Source organism: Periplaneta americana, chromosome 4 (assembly GCF_040183065.1).
Source record: "Periplaneta americana isolate PAMFEO1 chromosome 4, P.americana_PAMFEO1_priV1, whole genome shotgun sequence".
NCBI lineage: Eukaryota > Metazoa > Arthropoda > Insecta > Blattodea > Blattidae > Periplaneta > Periplaneta americana.
The window spans coordinates 80,318,931-80,333,365 of NC_091120.1; the positions used below are offsets into that span (position 1 = coordinate 80,318,931).

The 14,435-nt window shown below is 32.8% G+C and overlaps 1 protein-coding gene across 2 annotated transcripts in view; it reads right to left on the reverse strand.

Annotated features, from left to right (window-relative positions):
- Positions 1 to 13,865, reverse strand: part of IP3K2 (Inositol 1,4,5-triphosphate kinase 2) — an 851,156-nt gene extending 837,291 nt beyond the window's left edge. Inside the window, exons 1-2 of one of the 2 annotated variants that reach the window (XM_069823611.1) lie at positions 13,727 to 13,865; positions 11,927 to 12,305 (exon numbers count right to left, since the gene is read on the reverse strand). The gene's annotated coding sequence lies outside the window, so the exon portion shown is untranslated. Of the gene's footprint in view, positions 1 to 11,926; positions 12,322 to 13,726 lie in introns of both variants that reach the window. The other variant, XM_069823612.1, reaches the window with a different exon arrangement.
- Between the last annotated feature and the right edge of the window lie 570 nt (positions 13,866 to 14,435).

A 14,435-nucleotide genomic window follows, 5' to 3' on the forward strand; every position in this document is an offset into this window, starting at 1 on the left:
GTACAACACGGGCAAATATTATGTCGACTACCTTTATAGATATATTAAAATAATATGATTTCTAAATTAGTAGCCACATACAATGTAATACATAACACTATATAAAAGTACACAATAATTGTAAAATATGTTATTCCTGTAAAAAATCATATTATTAGAATGATAATTACACTATATTAACCCAATAAAGTAATATGCACTGCAAGACACTAAATTAGAAATATACTCGTATTTATTAGCGTTGTTCCATTTTCAGTGACATTTTAAAAGTATATCGTAGTAGATTTTCAGATTTAGATAAAATTATATCATTCTGCTAAATAAAAGTTATGGATAACTACATCACAACCAGTCTCAGGTATTTGCTTTCATTTTTTTAAACAATAATAATAATCTGACCCGCAAACAATAGGGTCGAGAGTGTGATAAATTGAAAGGTACAAGAGAACGCGTCCTCGTAAGGGATCTTGGGGCAACTGTGTGAGCTCCACGCTTTCGGCTACTTGTCTCAATGGGTCACTGTACCATTGAAGGGATTTAGAACATTCTGAAGGGAAAAAATGCCAAAAAATGAACGTCAATTTTCAAGTTAATCATTTAAATAGGACAGAGAATGTTCACTCTTCAATAAAATTAGCTTGCTTGTTATAATTAATTTTAACTTAGTTGCAGACAATTTAGAAGTTTGTGGAGATATCGATCAGAATCCTAAGTTTCTTTCCCTTTTTTTTTTTTTTTTTCAAATAATGGACCTGGTTATGACATAGTTCGACAATATAAATAGATATAACATTGGTGCACAACAAATCCGATACTATTCATTCAAAACCAATAATATGAGAATTCTTATCAGTTTTTAAGTATATGTTATTGTAATTGTTCAGTGAACATCTCATCAGTATGACAACACAATCTCTTGAAAGACAATATGACTGCGGCAGAGAAAAAGAGAAATTAGAGTGGCATGGGACGTGCAGGAAATATTACAGCTGAATTATTTAACTACTACAAATGTGACAGGATTTAAGTCTATAGGCCTAAGCAGAAGTTATCCAGCAATTTTAATCAGGTTCTTATGTGAGATCAACGGTCTTAATTAGAAAGAGTTTCAAATGTATAATACTGTATAATCAATAAAAAATAAATAAATATGCGTACCCAATGGTAACATAATGTTTTATTTTTTAATATGTATATATTTCACAGCCCTAGAACGCATAACAGGAAGTTCATAAGTAAGTTATCTGTGTATTCTCATATTAAATGATTGCAGGTAAAAGATTAAGTAATCTAGCAAATAACGTTTCTAGTTACAATTTCATACAAATTTTAACGGAGTTGAAAACTGTAATCTCTTTATAAAAACATAACTTTTAACTTCGAAGAATTCCTGCTCAAATTTAATATCATCAAAATTATCTTTAAAAGTTTCTTTCTTTTAGATTAATTAAAGACACTTACTGCTGAAACCTGAGCCTGTATAGAGTTGTATAGAAATAGTAGTCATAAGCTATTCTGTTAATAGATGTTTTTATATAAAATGTTATAAATGTTATGTTTTATTTAACGACGCTCGCAATTGTAGAGGTTATATCAGCGTCGCCGGATGTGCCGGAATTTTGTCCCGCAGGAGTTCTTTTACATGCCAGTAAATCTACTGACATGAGCCTGTCGCATTTAAGCACACTTAAATACCATCGACCTCGTCCCGGGATCGAACCCGCAACCTTGGGCATAGAAGGCTAGCACTATACGAACTCGCCAACCAGGTCGACTGTTTTTATATAAGCAAGGGGTAAAATTCCTTCAATATTTTGCTTCCAGAGTTGTAACATTTCCAAGTGTTACAAAGAGTAATACTCGAAACAGATCAAGTAGCCTTGATAGTTCCCTGCATCGGAGAAAATGATTATGGCCGTCGAATTCTACACTCGGCAGAATAAAGACAATGATTTTCTTTTTTCAGTTTCTTTAATAGAAATGTAACAAAATGTAGTTTCCTTAGACATTTGTCACTTAATAATTAATATCACAAAGATGACTCATGTTTTAGGTTACACATTTCATTTACGTGTGTCTGGACGAATAATAAAGCTCTCTTAATTCGTCAGACGTTCGCCTGAAAGCCTAATTTATTGCGGAGCTTAATGACAATAGATATGCTACTCCTTTCACTGATAAGGTTATTGTTTATGTTTCAAACGGTTCAATATTCCACATTTATTTGATTTCTATGGTCAAATTAATAAAAAGAACATTATTTTGTAATATATGCCAACCTCATCTCAATCAATGCTAAGATAATTCCAACTGTGGCTTGAAATGGTCTCTTTCTATTTCAAATAGTGTACATACAGTATACAGATCTTAGTTATAATAATTTAATTATTATTGTTACTACTACTACTAATTTTCCTCAGTACTTTAAATACATGGTACAACAGTTTTCTTGTCGTACTTGAGTTAAAGGTTGGGAATATTTTGGTTACAATTATTATAGTGTACCATATTATCGGTTTCTGTATTTCTGGTGAGAAATAATTTTAAATTAGGGAGTCCCTTGACCTCCTGTGAAGTTTCTTTAAAACATTCCGTGGCATAGAATCTTAATTCAACTGGGAATACTTCTTACTGATGCCAAATTTTCTTAATTTCGCACTTCTGTGCTTCGCGTTCTGTTCTTAATATAGTTTTGGTATTTGAAATAGCCGTGGCTATCGTGTATGTCTTATCTTTTCCAGTACTATTATTATTATTATTTAAATGCAATAATATTTGCAGATGATCCAATATTTACTACGATCCACAACGATCTATTTTCAATTACATAATATTTTATAGTACTCTCATTTGAACATTTCAGAAGAAAAAGGGAAGTAATTGCAGAAGCCGAAAAACATCTGTAGCAGTGAATGCTAGACATTTAGCCAAAATTAAAAAAAAAATTAAAAGCAATTAACACCTCACAACATTTACTGATATTCTTAAGATCCCAAAGAGGGATAACACTAAGATAGCAAATCAGAATGAAGCTTAGAAAAAAAACAATGAAAAATAGCCCATTACCTGACAATAAAAATGCAGACATCATGATTTAAAAATGTCAGTGTTATACTACCAAAACCCAAATGGACATATTATTATTATTATTATTATTATTATTATTATTATTATTATTATTATATTGGCGGCCGGGTAGCTCAGTTGGTAGAGCAGCTGGCTACGGACTGGAAGGTCCGGGGTTCGATCCCAGGTGGTGATAGGATTTCTTCTCGTTGCCAAACTTTCAGAACGGCCCCGAGGTTCACTCAGCCTCCTATAAAATTGAGTACCGGGTCTTTCCCGGGGGTAAAAGGCGGTCAGAGCGTGGTGCCGACCACACCACCTCATTCTAGTGCCGAGGTCATGGAAATCATAGGGCTCTACCTTCATGCCCCCCCCCCCCAAGTGCCTTCACGGCATGTTACGGGGATACCTTTACCTTTTACCTTTATTATTATTATTATTATTATTATTATTATTATTATTATTATCATCATCATCATCATCATCATTATTATTATTATTACTATTATTATTATTATTATTATTATTATTATTATTATTATCATTATTATTATTGAGAAAATGGAAAAGGGCAATCGGATGATGTCAAAGACATTGAAACCCCGATATAATAATAATATAAACTTTGCCTGTACTGGTCGACACAGCGAACATGCGTATCGGCGACTGGCGGAATGATATAGTGTAACACTGCTACCCAAGGTTACCAACACTGGAGAAAGATCGCTAAAGGTAACAGATTTGTATATCATCATAAGAGTAGAAAACTGCAGCAACTAATATTTTAATTTTCCAAACACAATATTTTTATTTTATGATTTTGAGATTACCAGCTACAATAAACGGTTTGTGGCTTGGTTTAAAGGAATCACTGCTTTACCTTCCGCTTTTCCATGTCATAATATTTTGTCACACTATAAGCAATACGCCTAGTCTGGCTGTACAAAACGCGTCGTTGGCTAGGAGGAATTTTAGCTCACCTTATGCCTACAAGAATATCCTTCTTCAACGCTGTTTTCTGAATGACTGACTGATGGGAGCGTGTAAAGTTTAGGGATGTTCTCTGCATGATGTGTTGGCTGCGCTAGCTATTGCGGCGAACTCCACGTAACCGAGCAACAGCAGCGCTCCCAATCCGATACGCATGTATAGTGCGGGTCAGCTTACTTCATACCCTAAGGGTGAAACCTAACAATTTTTCCCCCCATTACACATGCTAGTGGATTGTGGTGATTTTCTAGTTGGGCAGGTTGAATTTTCTTTTGCCAACTTCGTTTCGAATTTCGATACTGACAAATACTACAGATGGTAGTGATTTTGTAACTGGTATGTATACATTTTTAGGTTAGGTCTCGTGAGTCAATTGTTTAGTCAAATCAATGAATTTCATACTGCCAGACAAAATACTTGACATGTTTATGCCTTTCCCGTATAGTTTCCCTATGAAAATATGTTACAAATTATTTTGAATAACCTTCCAACATAAAGTGTGGTAAGTAAATAAATCATCTAGTACGTAGAATAGTGTGATGTCTGGTAACAGTTGGCAACACTGACAAGACAGCAATATTTGCTGTTTAGGAACTGTTCTTATGTGACCCTCACTATACGCTGGGTCGACCAGTACTGTAATACATGTACGACGTCAGTGGAATTCGTGCTCCTCTTTTCCGCCTATCCCACTATTCATACATATCTCTCTGTATGGCGTACGTCTGAAGAGGTGTAAACTCATAAACACATGAACTATTAATATCGTTATTTCATTATGTACTTTACATAATACTTGTTTACAATGTGAGAACGTTCTTATAGAGGTAAAAATAGAAGCTTGCAAAATTAAGAAGCAGGATAAGGAAATTTTATTCTTTTTCCTCATCTCCAAGGAGAATTCAAACTCCGTTTCATTCATATTTTCAAGGTATAGAATAGTGTGTAATGTAATGAATTAAAGATTGTAGTGAGGTAGTAGAAATTAGTCAAGATGTATGTCAGTAGGGACTAGAAAAGAATGAAGAAAGCACCTAATTATCATGGGGGATAAGGAACAGTAGGGTTACCATGAGAAGAAATTCTATAGGAGGACATGGAATCTAAAATAAGAGGACATTGCTGAAAAAAGGAAGACTTTTAAAAATTGGTAATGAACAAAATTAAAGATAAAAACAATGGTTCACCTTAGTCAGTTTTCTCAGTAGTTGCTGGATCACTATTACATCTGTTCCCTACCTATCGGTGGAGCCCATGATGAGACCTCTGACTATTTCCGTTAGCATGCGATTTCGTGCTTGAGCAGATATTAGGGAAAACACTCTCACAGCACTCCCATTGTGACTTGGGATAAATAAATAGAATTGGCATATTTTTAAGAGCTCTGAGAAAGTTTCAGTGCTCGCAGAACTATTGGAATTGAAGAATTTGCACCATTGTTTATCTAAAGTTAAATATTTGTCCAAATTAACTTGATTGGCATATTTTTGTACATTGCAGAATAAAATTGATAAAATAGTTTAGAATCATGAATGGTGACATTTTTAGAGTGTAAGAATTCAGTGCACGTCAATAGATCATCATATTTTATGTGCTCCAGCTTCAACCATTGAAAGCAGTTAAATTCTTTCATAGGTTTTCACCATTGTTTAGATAGGCTAGTCCATGCATAATATCGCACATTATTCAATATTCATATTAATTCTAGTTGAAATGCCAAATGCCGGACATTTCATTTTTTTTCTAAATGCTTGCCGGACGGGATAAAATGATTAAAAAAGAGGATATGTCCTCCTTTTGCCGGAAGGATGGTAACTCGAAGAAAAAGGAAAATAAATTCATGTATAAAGATTAATGGTAAATGTATAGGAATTGTAGAGAAAATAGAGACTAAATTAAATTGTTGATGATAGGTGTAAGTGGAAGAAGATAGGAGTAGGACGATAGTCAGTGGTAGATAATAAATTAAGACATACGTAGGAAGTGATAAGTGAAATAAATGGACACGTAAGGACACAGTTAACGAATGAAGGAAGAGAACAGCATGCGTCGGTCACTTCACGTATAAATCATGTAAGTAATGTAAGAACGGGAATGCTGGCCCGAATACAGGAATGTGAAGAGCCAGCACAACCAAATGTGTTAGGTGACAATAAACCATAAACCATTCATATTTTCTATCAATATAGTGTTTTCCGTCGTAAGAAATTTGTATATTCCATAGGTATATGATTATGTCTCGTGACTAGAACATAGTACGAAATGGAAATATAAACATTGGCACTTTATCGTTTTAAAAGATGGAAAAATTCAAGTACCTTGGAGCAACAGTAACAAATATAAATGACACTTGAGAGGAAATTAAACGCAGAATAAACATGGGAAATGCCTGTTATTATTCGGTTGAGAAACTTTTGTCATCTAGTCTGCTCTCAAAAATCTGAAAGTTAGAATTTATAAAACAATATTATGTTACCGGTTGTTCTGTATGGTTGTGAAACTTGGACTCTTACTTTGAGAGAGGAACAGAGATTAAAGATGTTCGAGAATAAGGTGATCAGGAAAATATTTGATGCTAAGAGGGATAAAATTACAGGAGAATTGAGAAAGTTACACAAGGCAGAATTACACACATTGTATTCTCCATCTTACATAATTAGGAACATTAAATCCAGACGTTTGAGATGGGCAGGGCATGTAGCACGTTGGACGAATCCAGAAATGCATATAGAGTGTTAGTTGGAAGGTCGGAGAGAAAATGACTTTCGGGAAACCGAGAAGTATATGGGAGGGTAATATTAAAATGGATTTCAGGGAGGTGGGATATGATTGTAGACACTGGATTGATGTTGCTCAGGATACTGACTTATGGCGGGCTTATGTGAGGGCGTTAATGAATCTCCGGGTTCCTTGAAAGCCATATGTAAGTATGTATGTACAGTATATGACATATTTTGTAACTTGGAATGATCCATATGGTTTTATTTCTAATATAGCTTATACAGCCAACTTTTAAGTTCGAGTTGTAAAAAATATATTTCGGGATTTTTATGAAAATACACGCTTTCTGCGTGCTGATACCGAGAATTTGGCTTTTGATGTAGCCTACCGTATGTCTGCATACAGTGATTTTTCCTAACTATTGGACGAATTTTCTTCATATTCAGTACTTACGAGCCAAATTATGTGGGAATGTTGTAAATAAAATATAACAAGTTCCGTAAATTTAATGGATCTTTCTTCAATCAAAAACGCATAATGGCGCCATAATTCAGGAGTAGAAAGAAAAGATTCTTCGTGATTTTTATAACAAAATTTGGGTACTGAATGTTAACTTTAATAAAGCAGTATGTTTATTACTGAAGGTTAATGTTGAAGGAAAACTGAACATAGAGAGCGAGGAAATTAAGACAGTAAATTCAAGTATTTAGGGTCATGGTAAAGAAAAAAAGCAGACTATACATGATACGAAAAAATGGTAAGTAGATTTCAATTCAGCATATAAAAATTAGGTTCAGAGACCTGTTTAACCTTGTGCCGCAAAACAAAATTTAATTTCGCAGACCTGTATAATCAGAGCAAGCGGGTTTCGAACCGACACCCGAGTACAGCCTCGGATCACGAATAAAGCTGGTTACTCCTGAGCTAATATGCTGTATGACGAAATTCATGCAGTCAAAACTGTAGCACTTGCATACAGTTTGAAGTAAGCAGCTCTAAGTTATGCCACACATTTGTCCTAAAGCGAAGAGTCGTGATGTATTCCGCATGAAGTTAATTGTAAGATATGTCGAGGTCAGAGGTGAATTGTAGTAGAGAAGAAAGGTAATTGGCGAGACGCCGAAATAATCAAGTGACCGTGGATGATACAGCAAAGCCTATTGTTATATAGTTATGTAAGTGCTTCAGACTTCAGCGGATATCTCAACGCCCAACTTTACCTACAGAAACTTCGAAATTTCTTGCTTAAATGCTTTTCTGCGCTGCATTGAAGTACGACCCCGAACAACGCTGTATGGATTTTTTTTTTATGAATTTTAGTTTTTAATGGAACATCGATGTATGGCACACCCTACACATGGAAAACAAATTGGAATGTCGAATATCCATCCCCAGAAATTGACTGCAGAAAATGTAGTGAAGTTCCAAATGTGACGAAAGTTGCCGATTCTTAGGATCAAGACGTGCGTTACAGTGCTTTATTTAATGCATTCTTGCGAATGAAGAAACTGTTAGTAGTTATAAACTGAACAATCAGAAACAAATAAGCAATAGTGAAATAGAATGGCAAGGTAAACCGAAATTTTTCCAGAAAAATTTACTTAAGATGCTTTACTCATCATTATTTAAAGAATCAGCCCGGAATTGAACCCTAGTTTCTTTAAAGAAGTCTTCAATAAATTAACTCTCTTTGACTGGATCAAGAAATACTCAGAAATTTCGAAAGAGACTAGCTGATAAAGTTAACTATATAAAAAAAGTATTAAAGAAATTCTACACTCGCTTACAGAAATAACTTCACTGTATGAGAAATTCATTACTTTTATGGGCAACCATAATTAATTGTTACTAAGGGTAAATGTGCAAGATTATTTTTTAAATATAAAGAAAGGAGTATGTGCACATTTCATATGCTTTATAGTCTACATGATCTATTGCTCATATTTTAAATGTGAATTCAACTACCCATCTAAATACAAATTTGTCTTGTTTACTACTTAGGATCCCAAGATCACATGGTTCCATAGGTATTTTTTAATATTATTCCGAAGATTAAAGCCTCTTGGTTCAATATTTTTAAAAATATTTATACACAGCTTACATATTTGACATATTTAAATTCTTAATGTTGATAAACGTGTTGTATCCATTCAATGAAACTCTACAGAACATTCCAATGTAACACTAGCAACAACTTCTCTGATGCTTTGTAAATATTTGTTCCTAGTTTGTTAACATTATACAAATATTTAATTTGGATACATTTAAATTCATAAAAACTTCCAAGCTGATGTTTTAACAGCCGGGTTTGCTTACAACTGTAAAACATGCGAGTGCCAGTTGAAGCACCAAAAGTTAATGTATAGCTTTTTTACTGTAAATATACTTAGACTATTGTGTATTTTTACTGTAGAGACATACTGAGGTATACCTAGTTTATTGTTATTGTATCGCTACAGTTTTTAACTGCAGAATTTTTTTTATTGTTAAAGTATTTTTTCTTTGTTGTAACTTGTGTGTTAAAGGTTAGTAAAGTTTTATTTTTATGTTATATTCCCTGATTTTAAAGAACTTAAGTTACTAGCTGAGTTACTGATAATATTTATTTTGTCGTTTATTTAATTAATTTCGTAAGCCAGTAACTGCAGTTCAAAAGCCACCGCTAGAAAGCTACGTAGATAGTATTGTTTTAAAATAATGGGTAACGAAATGTACTTAATATCTTGACAAACGAAGATACTTTCTGTTTATTAAATATTTGTGACGAAAATAGGGCTTATTAGATTTTTTTCAAACTAAACTAATAATAATAATAATAATACACCCGAAATATACAAACTTGGCGTGGACTAGTCAAAGACATAAAAAAAATAGATCGGAAGAAGAGGACACGTCTAGTGACCTGCAAGATCACCTGCTCTTTTTCTCAATTGATAACTTTTTATAGAAACATCTGAAAAGTAAAGTCTTTGCTGCAAGACCTAGCGATATTGACGAGTTAAAGTTGAGAATAAGGAAGGAGCGTAGATAAATGTAACTAACCAGTGACGCCAACTTATATGGGCCAGTGGGGCCCGAGCCCACCCAATAATTTGTCGTATTATCATTTTAGTTACGAATAAGTCCATTTAGCAAAGTACCTACAGGCGTTTCTTCGTCCATAGTTCTCTCATTCTTTGGCTGTGGGCTTCTTTTCTCTCTTCAGTACATGTTGCTCCAGTCTTTTTCGTCGGTTTTTCCTCTTTGTCAACTTACCTTTTTACGAACTTTGATTCCAAAGATCTCTCAGTTTAAGATATCTTCTTGTGTGATTTCTGCTATTTTAAGTCTTTTTTAATCGGCAATCCCTTTTATAGTATCCGTTTGTGCTTTACTCTTATTTTCATAAAATTCAACTATTTGTTTCTGTAGGGGTTCATTCTTTTGATATGTAGGTAAAATTTTAACTTTTTTTTCTAATGTCACTATGAATGTCTGTGTTTCTTTTTCTTGTTTACTTTTCAGTCTGTATTGTTCACCTATGACTTTTGGGCTTAAAATTTTCCTTAAGATTTTGCATTCTTTTTTCTCAGTGTTTTCGACATCTGCTTTTCTATTCAAAATTAACGTTTCAAGAGACATTCTGGTTTAATGACGTGTTTATAATGTCTTAATTTTGTATGTTTGGATATGCACTTATTATTGTATTTCAGTGAGCCGAAAGGTTCTGAAATTTCCCCCATAAACTTAACTTCAGATCTTTTATGATTACAAGAGTTTTGCGGTCTAATTAAACCATTATTATTATTATTATTATTATTATTATTATTATTATTATTATTATTATTATCATTATTATTACTATTATTATTATTATTATTATTATTATTATTATTATTTATGAGACTTATTTATTTCAACTTATAACTCATGTTTGAGCCCACCCAATGTTTTCCAAAAGTTGGCGCCAATGTAACTATCAGCAATTGAAAATGTTCGAAAGGAGTTTTTCTACAACTACCTTAGTAAATGCCAGATTGTAAATGGGAGACGAAAACCTAATTAAATTGTTATGTATCTTGTTCATAAACGAAATTAAAGAGGTTCAGAGAAAAGCTAAATTCATTTTTAAAAGAGTGACAACTTACAGGAATGTAAATTTAAAAATATATGATCTTTCAGATGATATTAAAAACCAAATGGTGCTATTTAAAAATGTTCTCGATACGTTATAACCCACACAATAGTCGCAAAATATTTTGGTTATACAAAATAAAATTATTCCTTTCTAGATACAAGGTTTTGTGTATCTACCTTTTTGTTCAAAATTCCGTCATTCAATTTTATTGCAATTATGTGTTACTTTTGAAAAGCCCTATGACTCACAGATAATGTAGTTTTCAGTGTGCTGCAAATACAAAGCTGAAGACAACACAAAATAAAGACATGGGGTAAGACGTAGCTACACCAAATCCCTACGAATAATAATAATAATAATAATAATAATAATAATAATAATAATAATAATAATAATAATAAATTATTATTACTATTATTATTATTACTATTATTATTATTATTATTATTATTATTATTATTATTATTATTATTATTATTTTAGCTGGCAGAAATAAGGCCGTAAGGCCTTCTCTTCCACTCAATCAGCAAAAAGTATACATACATATGTAAACTTACAAAGAATTCAACAATTTGATTTAGAAACGAAATGAGTATATACTATACTCCACTTCCTTGACAGGAACCAAAATCGAATTTTCTGGATTTGTAGCTGGAAATCGCTACTATTCAAGGTAACACAGAGGATTAGTTTAATAGTAATAATAACAATAACAGGTCTATAAAATGTTTAGTTTTCCGCTGCTACATTCGAAATACAGAACGCTCTGCATATAAAGCTTTGACACAGCCGGATTATCTTGTTTGCAGACTACCACAGAAGCTCTAAATTGACATGTGAAGTAACTGCCACCCTGCACGACAGATGTAATCAAGAGCTATAGCAAATTTATTTAGACCATTTAAATAAAACACTTCTTAAAGTACAAAATTTGTTGTGCACCAATGATTCGGTCAATTAGAAGACAGTATCACTAGAAGAGAAGAAGAACAAAAAGAAGATAGGATTGCGTGTCTACTTCCATTTACTAACCACAGAGCGCTCTCTTAACGTGATCTCAGAAAAACAGATGAGCATCCAGCTGCAGTAGTATCTTTGAAGAATATCATCTCATCTCTAGAGCACATACATCCGTCTTGATGACAGCATCCTAAATCACACGCCACCGGCACCATCACTCACTATACGAAGTGTCGCACTCGAAACTCTTTAATGCAGGCAGCTTGAAAGCACTTAGATACCCATTACAAAGCCATTTACACATCCATTACACACGCAAACTCAGAAATGCCTGTGTGGAATTTCAATGAAAACAACTCTCAAGTATTATCAAACTAAGTCCACAGATTAGCGTGTTTCATTACGTGTGTTTTAAGTTATTTCTTGTACACAGTTAACCCTAAGTAATTCGCTAAAATATGCTTTTTCTACAGATGGAGGATGTCTCAAACAATTATAGTTATAATTTGTGCGTATCACAACCTTTTTATGTTTACCAATTGCAGAAATGCAAGCTATACATCGAGTGAATACTTCTAAGTGATATATCGTCCAAAAACTTGTAATTTTTCCATATAATTAAGATAATTGCTTATACATTTGTTAATAATAGATAACTAAATGGCCATTCTTCAAGAAGATGTAAGTAGGCTGTTTAGAAGTCTCATTTTTTGTAGTAAAAATCACTAAATATCAATACGCCCATAATAAAAAAATTACGTACGTAGGCCTATACAGAATGAGTAAATTTCATAAATAAAATCATTATTTACAGATTATTAAATGGGTTTCAATACCATGTAACTTCTAATACAATAAATATTCGTTATTACTTTCAAATATCAAATTACGAGAACATTTTTTTTTTCAGTATAACTAATGACATGAAATAGGTACTGACAAAGAGAAAACAATAATATATTTTATAATACCAAAATTAAACGCGCTTAAAACATAAAAAAACACTTCAAAAAACAAATTCGAAAGAATTTGGTTGTGAGAAGAATTATAGCATTACAACTTTCACACGCAGCTAAAACATCTGGGTCTAATTATCCAAACCGGATAGTGAGAAAAGATTAATTATAGTAAAAAGTATACGATATATTACTAAAGAAACACGAGACAAAACACTTAATGATCCTCTAGAGTGTTTTGTTAAATTAGAAAGGAACCTTGGGAATTAAGTTACATTAGAGTTTAATATGCTTGTCACCTATTTCAAGAACAACCCAACGATAATGTTACGAAGTTAAACATCTGCTTCCAATAATTACAAGTTCCAAGAACGGCATGAAAATACTAATCAGGATTATACTTCAGTAAATTATTTTAAAGAGAAATGCTAATAATTGGACAAGTAAGTGAGATAAATATTAATTTTAAAGAAACCGTCATTACTGTTTTTATAACGCACTATCTACACTTTTAGAAATAATGTGTTTACATTTAAAACGAATATAAGAATCATGTTTATCTAAGAATGAATTTAAAATGTTGTATAATATTTTTTTTATATCTGAGATAACATTATTAAATTCGTTTCGGAGAATATACATATGCAAATGTGATTTTTTTTCTTTTTTGTACTTGATAATATTCTAGATTGTATAAATACATAACCCATATTTCCTCTAACTTATAACACTTGATCAACTACGACGTTACGAAATAACAAAACACGATCTGAAAAGTTGTGATATCACACATTTGAAACTATTTTATAGCTAGATAAACACATGTATATTGATTACATAAATACAACACTCATTTTTACATAATTCTTCATACAAATTGATCACGCATATGTTATATGCAGAACAATTATAATACCGGATATTGTCAGACGTGAGAACCACAACCGGAAACACAGACTGTTATGACATGACGGTCACGAAAACGTCGTAGACGGCGAAGACTAGACTAGACCCGACTCGCGGTGACACGCACTGATCGTCCGAGAGGATCCACGGGACTGTTGGGTAGGCACCGAGGTGGACTAGCTGGTAGCTACCATTCCCCGCCACTCCACCGGTTCTGAGGCAACAATTACAACTGTAGTGGGGACGTATTACGCATGCGCTGCCAATATACTTCAAATTTGCAAATGCTTGCCAAATATTATATTATTCATACAGCATAACATTTAATGACAGCTAATACTTAAATAATAAATTAAGTATATTTTGGCAAATATATACAAAGTGTCTCGAAACTTAAGTTACAGGCTTCTATATATATATATATATATATATATATATATATATATATATATATATATATACAGGGACATCATTTTATTTTTACTAACATTTTTAATATTAACTTGCCTATACCTCTGGATCAACACCGTTTGCTACCTCCTTCCACGATTGGAGTTCGATGATATTGGCGTAATATACAAACAAATCACTTTACTAGGTATAGGAGGGAGAAAAGTAGTTCATCCACTTACGTAAACTAGGAAATATTAGGTTTTTGTTTAATCAAAATACAGTACAGTATTAACAATGAGTGTTTTTACTCACGAACTGAGCGTCCA